The 15,484-nt window shown below is 45.3% G+C and overlaps 1 protein-coding gene and 1 long non-coding RNA gene across 6 annotated transcripts in view; both read right to left on the reverse strand.

The window, feature by feature from the left end:
* OSBP2 (oxysterol binding protein 2) overlaps nt 1-15,484 on the reverse strand; it is a 221,185-nt gene that overhangs the window by 181,818 nt on the left and 23,883 nt on the right. The gene's annotated exons all lie outside the window — the stretch shown is intronic.
* On the reverse strand, nt 171-3,121 carry LOC144331818 (uncharacterized). The gene is made up of 2 exons (XR_013399322.1): nt 2,027-3,121; nt 171-1,225 (listed from the first exon to the last, which is right to left on the reverse strand). It is a non-coding gene; the product is annotated as an uncharacterized LOC144331818 (long non-coding RNA).

Below are 15,484 nucleotides of genomic sequence, written 5' to 3' on the forward strand. Positions count from 1 at the left end.
GAGATTGTGCCACTGCACTCCAGCCTGGGTGACAGAGGGAGATTCCATCTCAAAAAAACCCCAAAAAACAAAAAACCCAGAAATTTATTATCTCATACTTCTGGAGGCTAGAATCTCATAATTAAGGTGTTGAAGTCCACAAGAGCTGAAGTCCACAAGAGCCTGGCTAATTTTTGTATTTTTAGTAGAGACAGGGTTTCACTATGTTTGCCAGGCTGGTCTCGAACTTCTGACCTCGTGATCTGCCTGCCTCAGCCTCTCAAAGTGCTGGGATTACAGGCATGAGCCACCATGACTGGCCAATTTCTTACCTTTTTAAGGCTACTGTTCTGTTGTATGTGTGTGTGCCTTTTTTTTTTTTTTTTTTTTTTTTGAGATGGAGTCTCTATCACCCAGGCTGGAGTGCAGTGGCACGATCTTGGCTCACAGCAATCTCTGCCTCCTGGGTTCAAGCAATTCTCCTGCCTCAGCGTCCCGAGTAGCTGGGATTACAGATGCCCACCACTATGCCCAGCTAACGTTTGTATTTTTAGTAGGGACGGGGTTTCATTATGATGGCCAGGCTGGTCTCAAACTCTGACCCCAGGTGATCCTCCCAAAGTGCTGGGTTTACAGGCATGAGCCACCGTGCCCGGCCAATAATTTTAGATCCATCCATCCATTGATGGACATTTAGGTGGGTACTGTGAATAATGCTGCAATGAACATGACAGTGCTAATATCTTTGAGATCCTAATTTCAATTCTTTTGGATAAATATCCAAAAGTGGAATTCCTGGATCATATGGTAGCTCTATTTTTAATTTTTGGGGGAACCTTTATGCTAGTAAATGAACCAATTTAAAATGAGTAAAAAAGTTCAGTAGGTACTTCACAAAGGAAGATACCCAAATGGCTGATAAACATATGAAAAAGCACTCAACCTCGTCAGTTATCAGTGAATGTATATGTGTCCCATGATTAAGCAACTTTACTCCTGTGGATTTCAGCATTAGAAATGTGCACATATGCTTACCAGAGGGCAGGTACCAAAATGTTCACAACATTATTCCTAAAAGCCAAAATCTGAAAACAACTTGCAGGTCCATAGACACTAGAATGGACAGATAAATGGTGGTTTATCCATTTTGTGGTTCATTCAAACGGTGGAATATAATACAGCAATGAGAACAAATGAGTCAGTTACATATAAGAACCTGGAAGAGGCCAGGTGCAGTGGCTCACACCTATAATCCCAGCACTTTGGGAGACCAAGGCCGGAGGATTGCTTGAAGCCAGAAGTTCGAGACCAGCCTGGGTAACAAAGCGAGACCTGTCTCTATAAAAATAAGAAAAAGCCAGGCATGTTGACATGTGCCTGAAGACCCCGCTACTTGGGAGTCTAAGGCAGAAGGATCCTTTGAGCCCAGGAGTTTGAGGCTACAGCGTTCTATGATCGTACCACTGTACTGTAGCCTAGGTGACACAGCAAGAACCTGTCTCTACAAAAACAAAAAATGAACAAACAAAAGAACCTGGAAAAAAAGCTCACAAATATAATGTTGAGCAAAAACAGCCATGCACTACTGTGCCCAGCTACTTTTTGTATTTTTTTTTTTACAGATGGGGTTTCACCATGTTGGTCAGGCTGGTCTTGAACTCCTGACCTCATGATCTGCCCGGGTCGGCCTCCCAAAGTGCTGGGATTACAGGCTTGAGCCACTGCGCCCGGCCTTTTTTTTTTTTCTTTCCTCTTTGAGACAGAGTCTTTCTCTGTCGCCAGGCTGAAGTGCAGTGGTGCAATCTCGGCTCATGGCAACCTCCGCCTCCCAGGTTCAAGTGATTCTCCTGCCTCAGCCTCCCAAGTAGCTGGGACTACAGGCACGCGCCATCATACCCAGCTAATTTTTGTATTTTTAGTAGAGACGGCGTTTCACCATGTTGGCCAGGATGGTCTCGATCTCTTGACCTCGTGATCCGCCCGCCTCGGCCTCCCAAAGTGCTGAGATTACAGGTGTGAGCCACTGTGCCCGGCCCAGGGTGGTCACGTTTTATTTCTTCATCCAGGTAGTGGTTATTCAGGGTGTTCATTTTATGAACATTCACTGAGCTGTACACTTATTTGTCTACTTTTCTCTACACATATTAGACTTCAGTTAAAGTTTATATTTAAAAAAAACAGGAATGAGAATTATTTCCTGGCAATGACAGCAGCAACAATGACTGGTTCTTAGGGGCAGCAGAGGCACCAGTGCCCAGGTGGCGTCAACATGCAGTGCCCAGGTATCAGTGCCCTCTCTGAGGTGGTTCTGTGGCATGACTTTGTCCACGGAGCTCGCTGTCCAGCCTCCCTTTTCTCGCCTCTCCTCTGAGAGCTATATTTCCCTGCCTTTCCAGAGATTCCATGAGCTACCCCAGATCCCTTCCGCATATATATGAGTTTTTTTGCTTAAAATATCCAGGTTTAGTTTTCTGTGGTTTTTGACTAAAAACCTGCTGGTGTACTTGGGCATTGGCCACAGAAGGCAGGAAGGGCAGTGTTTAAGAGACACAGACAGCAGGAAAAGCAGTTTTCAGTTCTTCTACCTCTCAGGTCAAGGGGACACCGTTAGGAGCCTCCTAGGTGGAATGAAGGAAGCTCAGCTTATTCATCCTAACTACCACATCCTGAGGACTTACCTTAGCAATGTCTCACATGGATAGCCATTTAAGATGTGATGGAAAAGTAGGGATGGTACCTCCCTGTTCCACACGCATAGGCTGGAGCCCCACAGGGCACTGAGCCACCAGAGCCAGGCCCGCCTACCTGCTCCCAGCCCCTTCCATGTCTTACCAATTGGGCTGCACAGATTTTTGTCCCCCAGGTTCACTTATACTCTCAAAAGCCATTCAAGCTGGTCAGATGGTGCCACTGAGACGATGCTCAACATCACAAATGTCAGTCGTTGCCCATCAAACAGAAGCCTCTACTTACACAGTGTTCACTTTGGGAGATGAGGCTATCACTCTGAGACCTGACATCGTTTCATTTTTCTACTGGCCTGATTCTTTGCCATTTAAAGTTTCCCTTGAGAAATGTTAAATAAATGCTACTACAAGGACACTTCTAATGTAATTTTAAAAATAACAATTAAAAAGGAGGCCTGGAAGCCATTCTCCCATCACTGAACATCACATCACTACATTTATTTATTTATTTATTTATTTATTTTTTTATTATTTTACTTTAAGTTCTGGGATACATGAGCAGAATGTGCAGGTTTGTTAGGTAGGTATACATGTGCCATGGTGGTTTGCTGCACCTATCAACCCATCATCTAGGTCTTAAGCCCCACATGCATTAGATATTTGTTCTAATGCTCTCCCTCCTCTTTCCCCCAACCCTCCAACAGACCCCAGAGTGTGATGTTCCCCTCCCCATGTCCATGTGTTCTCATTGTTCAACTTCCACTTATGAGTGAGAACGTGGTGTTTAGTTTTCTGTCCGTGTTGGAATGCTGAGAATGATGGCTTCCAGCTTCATCCAGGTCCCTGCGAAGGACACGAACTCATTCTTTTCTATGGCTGCATAGTATTCCATGGTGTAGATATGCCACATTTTCTTTATCCAGTCTACCATTGATGGGGATTTAGGTTGATTCCAACTCTTTGCTATTGTAAATAAACATCACTACACTTTTACACAAACATAGGATGAGAGTGATTTATGAAGCACAGCATTCCTATCAATACAACTTTCATCTATGTAGCACCTCACCTTCTATGGGAGCCTATTACAAACATGACTCTTCTGGCCGGGGGGCTCATGCCTGTAATCCCAGCACTTTGGGAGGCTGAGGTGGGTGGATCACTTGAGGCCAGGAGTTTGAGATCAGCCTGGCTAACATGGCAAAACCCCATCTCTACTAAAAATACAAAAATCAGCCAGGCGTGGTGGTGCACACCTGTAATCCCAGCTACTTGGGAGGCTGAGGCATGAGAATCACTTGAACCTGGGAGGCAGAGATTGCAGTGAGCTAAAATTGTACCACTGCACTCAGCCAGGGTGACAAAGTGAGACTCTGTCTCAGAAAAAAAAAAAAAAAAAAAAAGACTCTTTTGACCCTTGACCCTCACAAGGGCCATAAATCAGAAAAGCAGACATTGATTCATTTAGCAAATATTTATCAAGTATTATCAAGTATATTCCATGTGTCAGGTACTTGTTGAAGGAAATTAGCCCCATTTTACAGCCAAGAAAGGGGAGGAGACCAGGAAAGGACAAATCACATGCCCTGGTCCATAGCACTGGTGAACACCAAGGGCAGAACTAGAATTTGTTTTTTGTGGGCTGTTTTTTTTTTTTTTTTTTTGGTGGAGGGGGCTGAAGAGTCTCACTCTGTCTCCCAGGCTGAAGTGCAGTGGTGCGATCTCGGCTCACTGCAACCTCTACCTCCTGGGTCCAAGTGATTCTCATGCTTTAGCCTCCCGATAGTAGCTGGGATTACAGGTGCATGCCACCATGCCTGGCTAATTTTTATATTTTTAGTAGAGACAGGGTTTCACCATGTTGGCCAGGCTGGTCCTGAACTCCTGGCCTCAAGAGATCTGCCCACCTCGGCCTCCCAAAGTGCTGGGATTACAGGCCTGAGCCACTGCACCCAGCCTATAATTTGGTTTCTTTGCCACCAGCACAGGGCTCTTTCCATGGAGCACACTGGGGTATCTGTCCAGAAATATTATTTTGGTTTACTTGGTCATTGTCTATTATGCACAGCTCACAAGCTAAAGCACAAGTTCCATGAGACACGGACGTGGACTGTCTCGTCCCTGCCCTGCTCATAGCAAGACGTGTTAGGTCCACACAAAACCCTGTAAATGGGTGTTTATAGCAGCTTTATTCATAACTGCCAAAATATGCATGCAACCAAAATGTCCTTCAGTGGGTGAACAGATAAACTATAGCCCATCTAGACAATGAAATATTATTCAGTGCTAAAAAGAAATGAGCTAACAAACCACAAAAAGACATGGTGGAAGCTGGGCATGGTGGCTCACGCCTGTAATCCCAGCACTTTGGGAGGCCAAGGTAGGCGGATTACCTAAGGTCAGGAGTTGGAGACCAGCCTGGTCAACATGGTGAAACTCCGTCTCTATTAAAAATACAAAATAAACTAGTCAGGTGTGGTGGCACGCACCTGTAATCCCAGCTACCCAGGAGGCTGAGGCAGGAGAATCAATTGAGCCTGGGAGATGGAGGTTGCAATGAGCTGAGATCGCGCCACCGCACTCCAGCCTGAGCGACGGAGCGAGGCTCCGTTTCAAAACAAACAAAAAAAACCCAGACATGGTGGAAACTTAAATGCATATTACTAAGGGAAAAAAAGCCAATCTGAAAAGACTACGTACTGTACATACTGTGTGATTCCAACTACCTGACTTTCTGGAAAAGGCAAAACTAATGGAGACAGTAAAAAGATCAGTGATTGCTTGGGGTTAGGGGATGGGGAGTGATGAATAGGCAGAGCACAGACTGATTTTTAGGGCAGTGAAAATACTCTGTATGATTCTGTAATGGTGGATACACGCCAATAGACATTTGTCCAAGTCCATAGAAGGTACCGCACCAACAGTGAACCCTAATGTAAACCATGCACTGTGGGTGATAAAGATGTGGGTTCATCCACTGTAACAGATAGACCACTCTGGTGGGGATGTTGATAATGGGGGACAATAGGCCTGCGTCGGGAGAGAGTAGATGGGAAATCCTGTACCTTCTGCTCAATTCTGCTGTGAACCTAAAACTGCTCTTAATAGGTAAAGTTTTTTAAAATAAAAATCTGGCTAGGTGCGGTGGCTCATGCCTGTAATCCCAGCAATTTGGGAGGCCAAGGCGGGTGGATCACTTGAGGTCAGAAGTTTGAGACCAGCCTGGTCAACATGGTGAAACTCCATCTCTACTAAAAATACAAAAATTAGCTGGGCGTCATGGCGCTTGCCAGTAATCCCAGCTACTTTGGAGGCTGAGGCAGGAGAATTGCTTGAACCTGGGAGGCACAGGTTGTAGTAAGCCGAGATCACGCCACTGCGCTCCAGCCTGGGCAACAGAGCGAGACTCTGTCTCAGGAAAAATAAATAGATAAATAAATAGGGCTGGGTGTGGTGGCTCACACCTGTAATCCCAGCACTTTGAGAGGCTGAGGCAGGTAGATCACGAAGTCAGGAGTTCAAGACCAGCCTGATCAATATGGTAAAACCCCGTCTCTACTAAAAATACAAAAATTAGCTGGGCTTTGTGGTTCGCACCTGTAGTCCCAGCTACTCAGGAGGCTGAGGCAGGAGAATCGCTTCAACCCAGGAGATGGAGGTTGCAGTGAGTCGAGATCGCACCACTGCACTCCAGCAAAAAATAAAAAACAAATAAATAAATATATAAATAAATATCTTAGAAGAAATATCAACCAATTGTAATGTATGAAAGTTATTTGAGGCAAGTGGTTATTGGTGGCTCATACCTGTAATCCCAGCAACACTTTGGAAGGTCGAGGCAGGAGGATCACTTGAGCCCAGGAGTTCAACCAACCTGGGCAATATAGTGAGATCCTGTCTTTACTAAAATTCAAAAAGAATTATCCTAATGTGGTGGCACATGCATGTAGTCCCAGCTCTTCGGAGGGCTAGGTGGGAGGATCACTTGAGCTCAGGAGGTAAAAGCTGCCGTGAACTGCGATCATGCCACTGCACTCCAGTCTGGGTGACAGAGTGAGACTCTGTCAAAAAAAAAAAAAAAGACAGAGAGAAAGAAAGAGAGAGAGAAAAAGAAAGAAAGAAAGAGAAAACGAAGGAGAAAGAGAAAGAGAGAAAGAAGGAAAGAAAGAGAGAGAGAAAAAGAAAGAAGGAAAGAAAGAAAAAGAAAGGAAAGAGAAAGAAAGAAAGAAGGAAAGAAAGAAAAGAGAGAAAAGAGAAAGAAAAGAGAGTAAGATCAGGATCTTGATTTCTAGAAACGATAAACAAAACTATAAATCAGTGGGGAAATTTGAGTATTGACTAGATATTTGATAATATTAAGTAATTATTGTTAAATTTTTAGGCATGTTGGTAGTATTTTGATTACTTTAAAGAAACTCTAAAGAGATACACACTATACTAAAACATTTATAAATGAAAGTTAAGGATGTGTGGGATTCGACTGAGTGTGGACCCTAGATTAACCCTAAGGTGAGACTTGTTGACACTGGGTGATGGGGCCAAGGATTTCATCACACCAACATCTCCATTTTTGTATATTTTGAAAATTTCCAAAATAAAAAATAAAATCTGTAAGTATGTTTAACTCTTCCCTGTGTAGAGCCATGACAAACAGCAGCACTGAATGACTTTGTTGACAAAGGGGACCTCTTGAGTCCCAGGGAGCCAGGCACAGGAATGAGGCTGCACATTAAGTGTCTCAAGGCAAGAAGCTGGGAGCTGGCAGGGTCTCTCGGGCACAGGGCTGGATCTATTTCAAGCACAGCTGTAGGCCTATACATCCAGGTTCTCCTCCACAGAATTCAGGATACTTGAACAGATTTGTTTTTTAAATCATCACGCAATTTGGTAGCTGCAGCCACAATCTATAGGATATTCCTGCAACCCAGATTCTTCCTTTCACAAGCTTAGAAGTCCCACAGCACAAAAACCTACCAAAATACTACACTAAGCAAAGAAGTTTCTAAAAAAGAAAACCAGTCACCACGCCAAGTGAAAGATTGAAATGCCATGAATTTGAGACAATTAAGGAAACATTTAACTCCAAATTTAACACACCAAGGCCAATTATAAATTTAAATGCTCAGATTACAATATGAGTTTACAGATCTGATGGTGAGACATACAATTTATGCAGGAATTTTGCTTCTTCCCTTCATGGCCTCCAGTATTATAGACACTGACACGAACAATATATGAAATGGTCTTATGTAAAAGCAACTCCCATCAAGCTTCACTTGAAGCAGGAATGGCAAGTAAACTCCTGTCGAAACACAACAGCAGCCTGCAGAACCAACGACCCCACACCATAGGCAGTTGCAGACTCCCCAAACAGAGTCTGCGTGGAAGACCATCTTCACCCCTGCTCCGCACACTCGTTCTTCACTCAGTCAGCACGGCATTCACTGAGGGCCTGCCACAGGCCGGGCCCTGGGCTCAGAGTGGTGAAAGAGACAGATGAGGTCCTGGCCTCCATGGGGCAGCTACTCTTCCGGGCCCCCGTAGCACCCAGCAACCAACAACATGTGACCTTCTTTCTCCCATGCACCATTTGTCTTTTGGGTTTTGTGTGTGTGTGTGTGTGTGTGTGTGTGTGTGTGTGTGTGTGTGTTTTGTTTGTTTTGTTTTGTTTTGTTGTGAGATGGAGTCTCCCTCTGTCACCCAGGTTGGAGTGCAACGGTGCAATCTCAGCTCACTGCAACCTCTTCCTCCCAGGTTCAAGCAATTATCCTGCCTCAGCCTCCCAAATAGCTGGGATTATAGGCACCCGCCACCAGGTTAATTTTTTTGTATTTTTAGTAGAGACGGGGTTTCACCATGTTGACCAGGCTAGTCTTGAACTCCTGACCTCAAGTGATCTGCCTGCCTCAGCCTCCCACAGTGTTGGGATTACAGGTGGAGCCACCATGCCGGGCCTCCCATCCACCATTTGGACTGAGCAAGGGAAGGACTCCGTCAGCAGAGAAGGGTCTCCCATGACAAGGTTCCACAACCTAGCTGCTCCCCAAGGAAGCCTCAACTATGTCTTCCTCATCCTCTGGCAAATCCAGTCCTGCTTTCCTGTTAAACAGGAATACGGGAGTTAAACAGGAGGGTCTCATTAGTTAAGCATTCATTACTAGCAAAACCCTTATATTCAAAAATATCCCTTACACTTATGAAACAGTTTACCAAGTACTTCTTCCCTTTTTGTTTAAAATAGCCAAGCAGGGCTGTTGAGAGATAAGGAAAGTGAAGGTCATGGACATGTGACGTTTTCCTCCCACACTGAGCAGGGATCACCCGTGTAACTAAGAGCATACTGAGCGTGGATTTCAGGGTAGGCACACTGGGGGTCCTGCCTAGCTCCGTCTTGGCTCACGCTTCCTTAGAAAAGCCAGCTGTCATGTCGTGAGGATGCTCAAGCTGCCCTTTGGAGAACTTCACAGGGTGAGGAACTGAGGCCTCCTGCCAATTGCCCGCACCATTTTGCCAGGCATGTGAATGCGCCACATTGGAAGTGGAGCCTCCAGCCAGTCAAGCCTTCAAATGACTGCAGCCCTCAGGACAGATTCTGAGCCCACTCAGGATCACCCCAATTAATCACCCATATGTGAATTCCTGATCCATGGAAACTGTGAGATAATGCTTATTGTTGTCTTACAGTGCTAAATTTCAAGGTGATTTGTTATGCAGCAACAGATAATACACAAGAACACTGAGACAGCCCCTCTGAAGATGAAAAGTACAGCCATGTGGAAGGGATAACCCCAGCTGTGTGGGACAGAGAAATATCCCAATGAGGACAGAGGTTGCTCGGAAACCTATCTCAGCTCAACAGAAGGATTTTCTAACATTCAGAGTTGTTTAAGGAATAATCAGCTTGTCTTAGAGGTTTGCTCTCTGTTACCTGAGAGGTTTGCTCAGAGGCTGGTGAAACAGGGGGTTGAGATGCTATGGGAAGAAGTCAATGAACAGAGAGATGGTTGGCTTGATGGCACTTTTTGTTGTTGTTGTTAGTTTGTTTTTGAGAGATGGGGTCTATGTTATCCAGGTTGGTCTTGAACTCCTGAACTCAAGCTATCTCGGCTCTGCCCAGGATGGAGTGCAGTGGTGCCATCTCAGCTCATTGCAACCTCTGCCTCTTTGGTTCAAGCAATTCTCATGCCTCAGCCTTCCAAATAGCTCGGATTACAGGGGTGCGCCACCACACCCAGCTTATTTTGTATTTTTGGTAGAGAAGGGATTTCGCCATGTTGGCCAGGCTGGTCTCAAACTCCTGGCCTCAAGTGATCCATTCGCCTCGGCCTCCCAAAGTGCTGGGATTACAGGTGTGAGCCACTGTGCCTGGCCTTGGTGACTTTTAAGTTCCTTTCCTACCTAGAGATTCTTCTGCCACCACATCATGCAACTTTTCCAGGGACCTGGAAAATCTAATCAGCTTCCCATTCATGGCACATCTGTGCAGTGTGTGGCTGGCTATCAGTTACTGAACACTGATTTATTGTGGCCTGGGACTTCTGAGAGGTAACAGACAAAACATGAGCTACTGGTCCTGCCACACAGCTGCACATGCACACATAATGACACATTGCCACCGAGCACAAACTAAGGCTGAAAGACGGGGGAGTGAGGATGGCAGTAGCCTGAAGCCAGGGATAATGTTGAGAGGGCTGCGAGGCACTTAGGTAAGTACAGGCTGGAGAGAAGGCACAACGGGAATCAGTTCAAGGTTAAGAACACTCCAATCCCATCTCTAAAAGGCAAAGGCTCAGTAAGCTGACAGATAAAATAAATTTAAACTTAGGAGAACTGCAGGATTCAAAAGAAGAAAATTGCTTCCATGCCTGTATCTAGCAAAATTATTTTATTTTCTAAAAATAAAAAATTCAAAGTTGCCTTTCCTGTCACAGTGCATGAACAACTCAGCAAAAAGTTCCTATTCAGTCTGCCCGCAAAGCTCCCAAGTCTGAGAACCAGAACACACCATCAGCCCTGTTCCCATGCCACACCAGGGCTCAGGAGCAAGGGCCCAGGCCATTACTGCAACAAATCTGTTAGTAATGGCGGGGGAAAAAAAAAAAAAAAAAAAAAAGGAGACAAGGACCCGGATGCTGTCACTGCAACTCCGAAGCTGTAAAGTTGCAACTCCAACAGCAGTGCCCAGGGCCTGTGGCCCCAAGGGCAGGAAGGCCAGTGAACACCTGAGGCCCAGCTAAAGCATCCCCCATTCCTTCCCTACCAGGGTCAGTCACCAGATTCCTGGCCTCCTGGACTCAGATCTCCAAGCCATTAAGTCAACGGACATTTTCCGAATCCCTTGATGTGTCAAGCCCAGTGCCAAGTATACAGATGATCTTTGATATCTCATCCCTCCTCCTCCTCCTTCCAGATGGTTTCCCATCAAATTTTCAGAAAGGTAAGACTAGAAGGAACCCCAGACATCACCTAGCCCAGTCCTCTTATTCTACAGATAAAGAGACTAAAGGGTGTGATCGTTAGAAGGGAGGTTAGAGGCTGTGGCAGACTGAAGCATTTCTCCCAATTCTTTCTGCCATCCCTGAACTACAATTATAAGTCCACAACCTTTGCCACTGGACTTTGCAGGATCCTCTAGAATGGGGAATGGATATCTTCCCACCCAACTGATACTGGACAGGGCCGTGTGCCTTGATTCAGCCAACGGAACGTGGCATGGAGTGAGGGTATGCAGGCTCAAGCTGGGATGCTGTGACTCCCGTTTACCCTCCTGTACTTCTGCCATCACAACGGGAAGACACACTTCCTAGCTTACTCCCAAGTGCCACTGCCTGAAGGAGACCTGCCCTCGTCATCTGCGGACCCTCAAGCAAGAGTAAACCACTGCTGCTTTAACATCTGAGTTTAAATCACCTCTGGGCAATGTGTTTTGAAGTTGCTTGATCCAGGAGCACAGGTGAGCTGAGGACTTGATTCTAACTCCCGCCCACCCTCGCCTGTCAGAATGCACACATAGCCCACTGTCACTGGGGTGTCACAGTGGAGCATGGGATCAGCAGCAGATGATGATGCTGGAGAGGCAGAGATGAGGCCAGTCCTGAGTGGGAGTCATGGTGGCATATATCTGAGATGAATAGAAGATGAATAAGGAGACCCTAAGTGTCAAAATACGAGTCTCAACCAGCAATCTTTGTCAGCAATCTAAAGATCTGCTTTTGACTTCCATCTACTTTCTTACAGGCTATGGCAATCACTCTTTTTGTAAGTACAGGGCTTTATAGCTAGTTAGCAAAACCTAGAGATGTGAGAAGGGACCTTAGAGGTACACCTTCCTGGATGTAACTTCCCGTCTGGTCCTGGATGGCATAGCTGCAGCTGGCCATGGAAACATGCTGTCATTTCCCCTTAGTGTAGGTGTTTTTCAAAAGGCCTTGATTTTCTCCCTGGTCAAATGATCTTTGACAGGGATGCCAAGACCACTCAGTGGGGGAAAGGACAGTCTCATCAACAAATGATGTTGAAAAAACTGGATGTCCTTATGCAAAAGAATGAAGTTAGACCCTTATCTCACAGCATATGCAAAAATTAACTCAAAATGGGTTAAAGACCCAGCAAGGTGCAGTGGCTGCCTGTAATCCCAGCTACTTGGGAGGCTGAGGTGGGAGAATCACTTGAGGCCAGGAGTTCAAGATCAGCCTGAGCAACATAGGGAGACCCTGTCTCCACAAAAAATAAAAAAATTTAAAAATCAGTAAAATTAAAACAAAATAGATTTAAATGCCTAAATGTAACATCTGTACAACTCCCAGAAAAAAAATAGGCAAAAAGTTTCATGACATTGGATTTGGCAATGATTTCTTGGATATGACACCAAAAGCATAGGAAACAAAAGCAAAAACAGACAAATGGGACTACATTTAACGACACAACCTATGCCCATCGAAGGACACAATCAACAAAGTAAAAAGGAAACTTATGGAATAGGAGAAAATATTTGCTAATCATATATCTGACAGTGGGTTAATGTCCATAATGTAAGAAGAACTTCTACAACTCGACAACAAAAATCAAATAAATGATTAAAAAATGAGCAAAGGGGCCAGGCGCAGTGGCTCACGCCTGTAATCCCAGCACTTTGGGAGGCTGAGGTGGGTGGACCACTTGAGGTCAGGAGTTCGAGAACAGCCTAGCCAACATGGTGAAACCCCATCTCTACAAAAAATACAAAAAAGTAGCTGGGCATGGTGGTGGGTGCCTGTAATCCCAGCTACTCAGAAGGCTGAGGCAGGACAATCGCTTGAACCTGGGAGGCGGAGGTTGCAGTGAGCCAAGATCGCGCCATTGCACTCCAGCCCGGGCGACCGTGTGAGACTCTGTCTCAAAAACAAAAACAAAAACAAACAAACAAACAAACAAACAAAGGACTCGAATAGACATTTCTCTAAAAATGTTATACAAACGATCAACAAGCATATGAAAAGATGCTCAGCCGGGTGCAGTGGCTCACGCCTGTAATCCCAGCACCTTGGGAGGCTGAGGCAGGTGGATCACCTGAGGTCAGAAGTTCGAGACCAGCCTGGCCAACATGGAGAAACCCCGTCTCTACTAAAAGTACAAAAATTAGCTGGGTGTGGTGGCGGGCACGTGTAATCACAGCTACTCAGGAGGCTGAGGCAGGAGAATTGCTTGAACCCAGGAGGTACAGGCTGCAGTGAGCCGAGACTATGCCATTGCATTCCAGCTTGGGAGACAAGAGCGAGACTCCGTCTCAAAAAAAAAAAAAAAAAAAGAAAAAAAAGAAAAGAAAAGATGCTCGTGGTTGGGCATGGTGGCACACGCCTATAATCCCAATACTTTGGGAGGCTGAGGTGGGATAGTTTGGGAGGCCAAAGTGGGAGGATCACTTGAGCCCAGGAATTTGAGACCAGCTTGGATAACACTGCAAGATCCTGTCTTAAAAAAAAAAAGAAAAAAAAAAAAAAAAGAAAAAGGCCAGTGTGGTGGCTCATGCTTGTAATCCCAGCACTTTGGGAGGCCAAGGCGGGCAGGTCACCTGAGGTCAGGAGTTCGAGACCAGCCTGGCCAACATGTTGAAACCCCGTCTCTACTAAAAATACAAAAAATTAGCTGGACGTGTTGGCAGGCGCCTGTAATCAATCATAGCTACCCAGGAGACTGAGGCAGGAGAATCGCTCGAACCCAGGAGGCAGATATTGCAGTGAGCCGAGATCACGCCATTGCACTCCAGACTAGGCAACAAGAGTGAAACCCTATCTCAAAAAAAAAAAAAATCTAAAAATTAGCCATGTGTGGTGGTGTGCACACCTATACTCTCAGCTACTCAAAAGGCTGAGGTGGGAGGATCACTTGAGCCCCAGAGGTTGGGGCTGCAGTGAGCCATGATCATGCCACTGCACTGCAGCCTGGACAATGAAGCAAGACTCTGTCCCCTCCTCCCCGGCCAAAAAAAAAAAAGAGAGAGAGAGATGCTCAACATCATTTACCATCACAGAAATGCAAATCAAAACCACAATAGAGATCATCTCACATCCATTAGGATGGCTACTATCAAAAACAAAGACAAAGAGAAAATAAAGCATTGGCAAAGATGTAGAGAAACTGGAATCTTTAAGAAACATTGTTGGGCCGGGCACAGTAGCTTACACCTGTAATCTCAGCACTTTGGGAGGATAAGGAGGGAGGATTCTTTGAGCCCAGGAGTTCCATACCAACCCGGGCAACATAACGAGATCCCATCTCTACAAAATAAAATTAAAAAAAAAAAAAAAGAAACATTTTCAGTGGGAATGTAAAATGGTATAATCACTATGGAAAATAGTTTGGAGGTTCCTAAAAAAATTAAAAATAGAACTACCATATGATACAGCAATCCCACTTCTGCATATATAACCAAAAGAACCAAAAGAAGGCTGGGCGTGGTGGCTCATGCCTGTAATCCCAGCACTTTGGGAGGCCAAGGCAAGTGGATCACTTGAGGTCAGGAATTCAAGGCCAGCCTGGCCAACATGGTAAAAACCCGTCTCTACTAAAAATACAAAAATCAGGTGGGCGTGGTAGAACATGCCTGTAGTTCCAGCTACTCAGGAGGCTGAGGGAAGAGAATTGCTTGAACCCAGGAGGCAGAGGCTGCAGTGAGCTGAGATTGTGCCACTGCACTCCAGCCTGAGCAACAGAGCGAGATTCCATCTCAATAAATAAATAAATAAATAAACAAATAAATAAACCAAAAGAATCGAAAGCAGGGTCTCGACATATTTGCACATCCATGTTCATAGCAGCACTATTCCCAATAGCAAGAAGAGCGAGCAACTGAAATGTCCGTCGACATTTAATAATAAATGAATAAGCAATAATAAACGAAAATAATAAATGAATAAGCAAAATATGGTCTATACACAAAATGCGGTATTATTCAGCCTTATAAAGGAAGGAAATTTTGACACATGCTATGACTCCTATGAAACTTGAGGACATTATGCAAAGTGAACTAAGCCAGTCACGAAAAGACAAATACTGTATGATTCCATTTTATGAGGTATCTAAAGCAGTCAAGTTCACAGAAACAGCAAGTAGAATGGTGGGCCAGGGGCAGTGGCTCATCCCAGCACTTTGGGAGGCCGAGGTGGGCAGATCACCTGAGGTCAGGAGTTCAAAGCCAGCCTGGCCAACATGGTGAAACCCCATCTCTACTAAAATACGAAAATTAGCCGGGCATGGTGGTGGGCCCCTGTAATCCCAGCTACTCGGGAGGCTAAGGCAGGAGAATTACTTGAACCCGGGAGGCAGAGGTTGTAGTGGGC

The sequence above is a fragment of the Macaca mulatta genome, chromosome 10, assembly GCF_049350105.2.
Source record: "Macaca mulatta isolate MMU2019108-1 chromosome 10, T2T-MMU8v2.0, whole genome shotgun sequence".
Lineage (NCBI taxonomy): Eukaryota > Metazoa > Chordata > Mammalia > Primates > Cercopithecidae > Macaca > Macaca mulatta.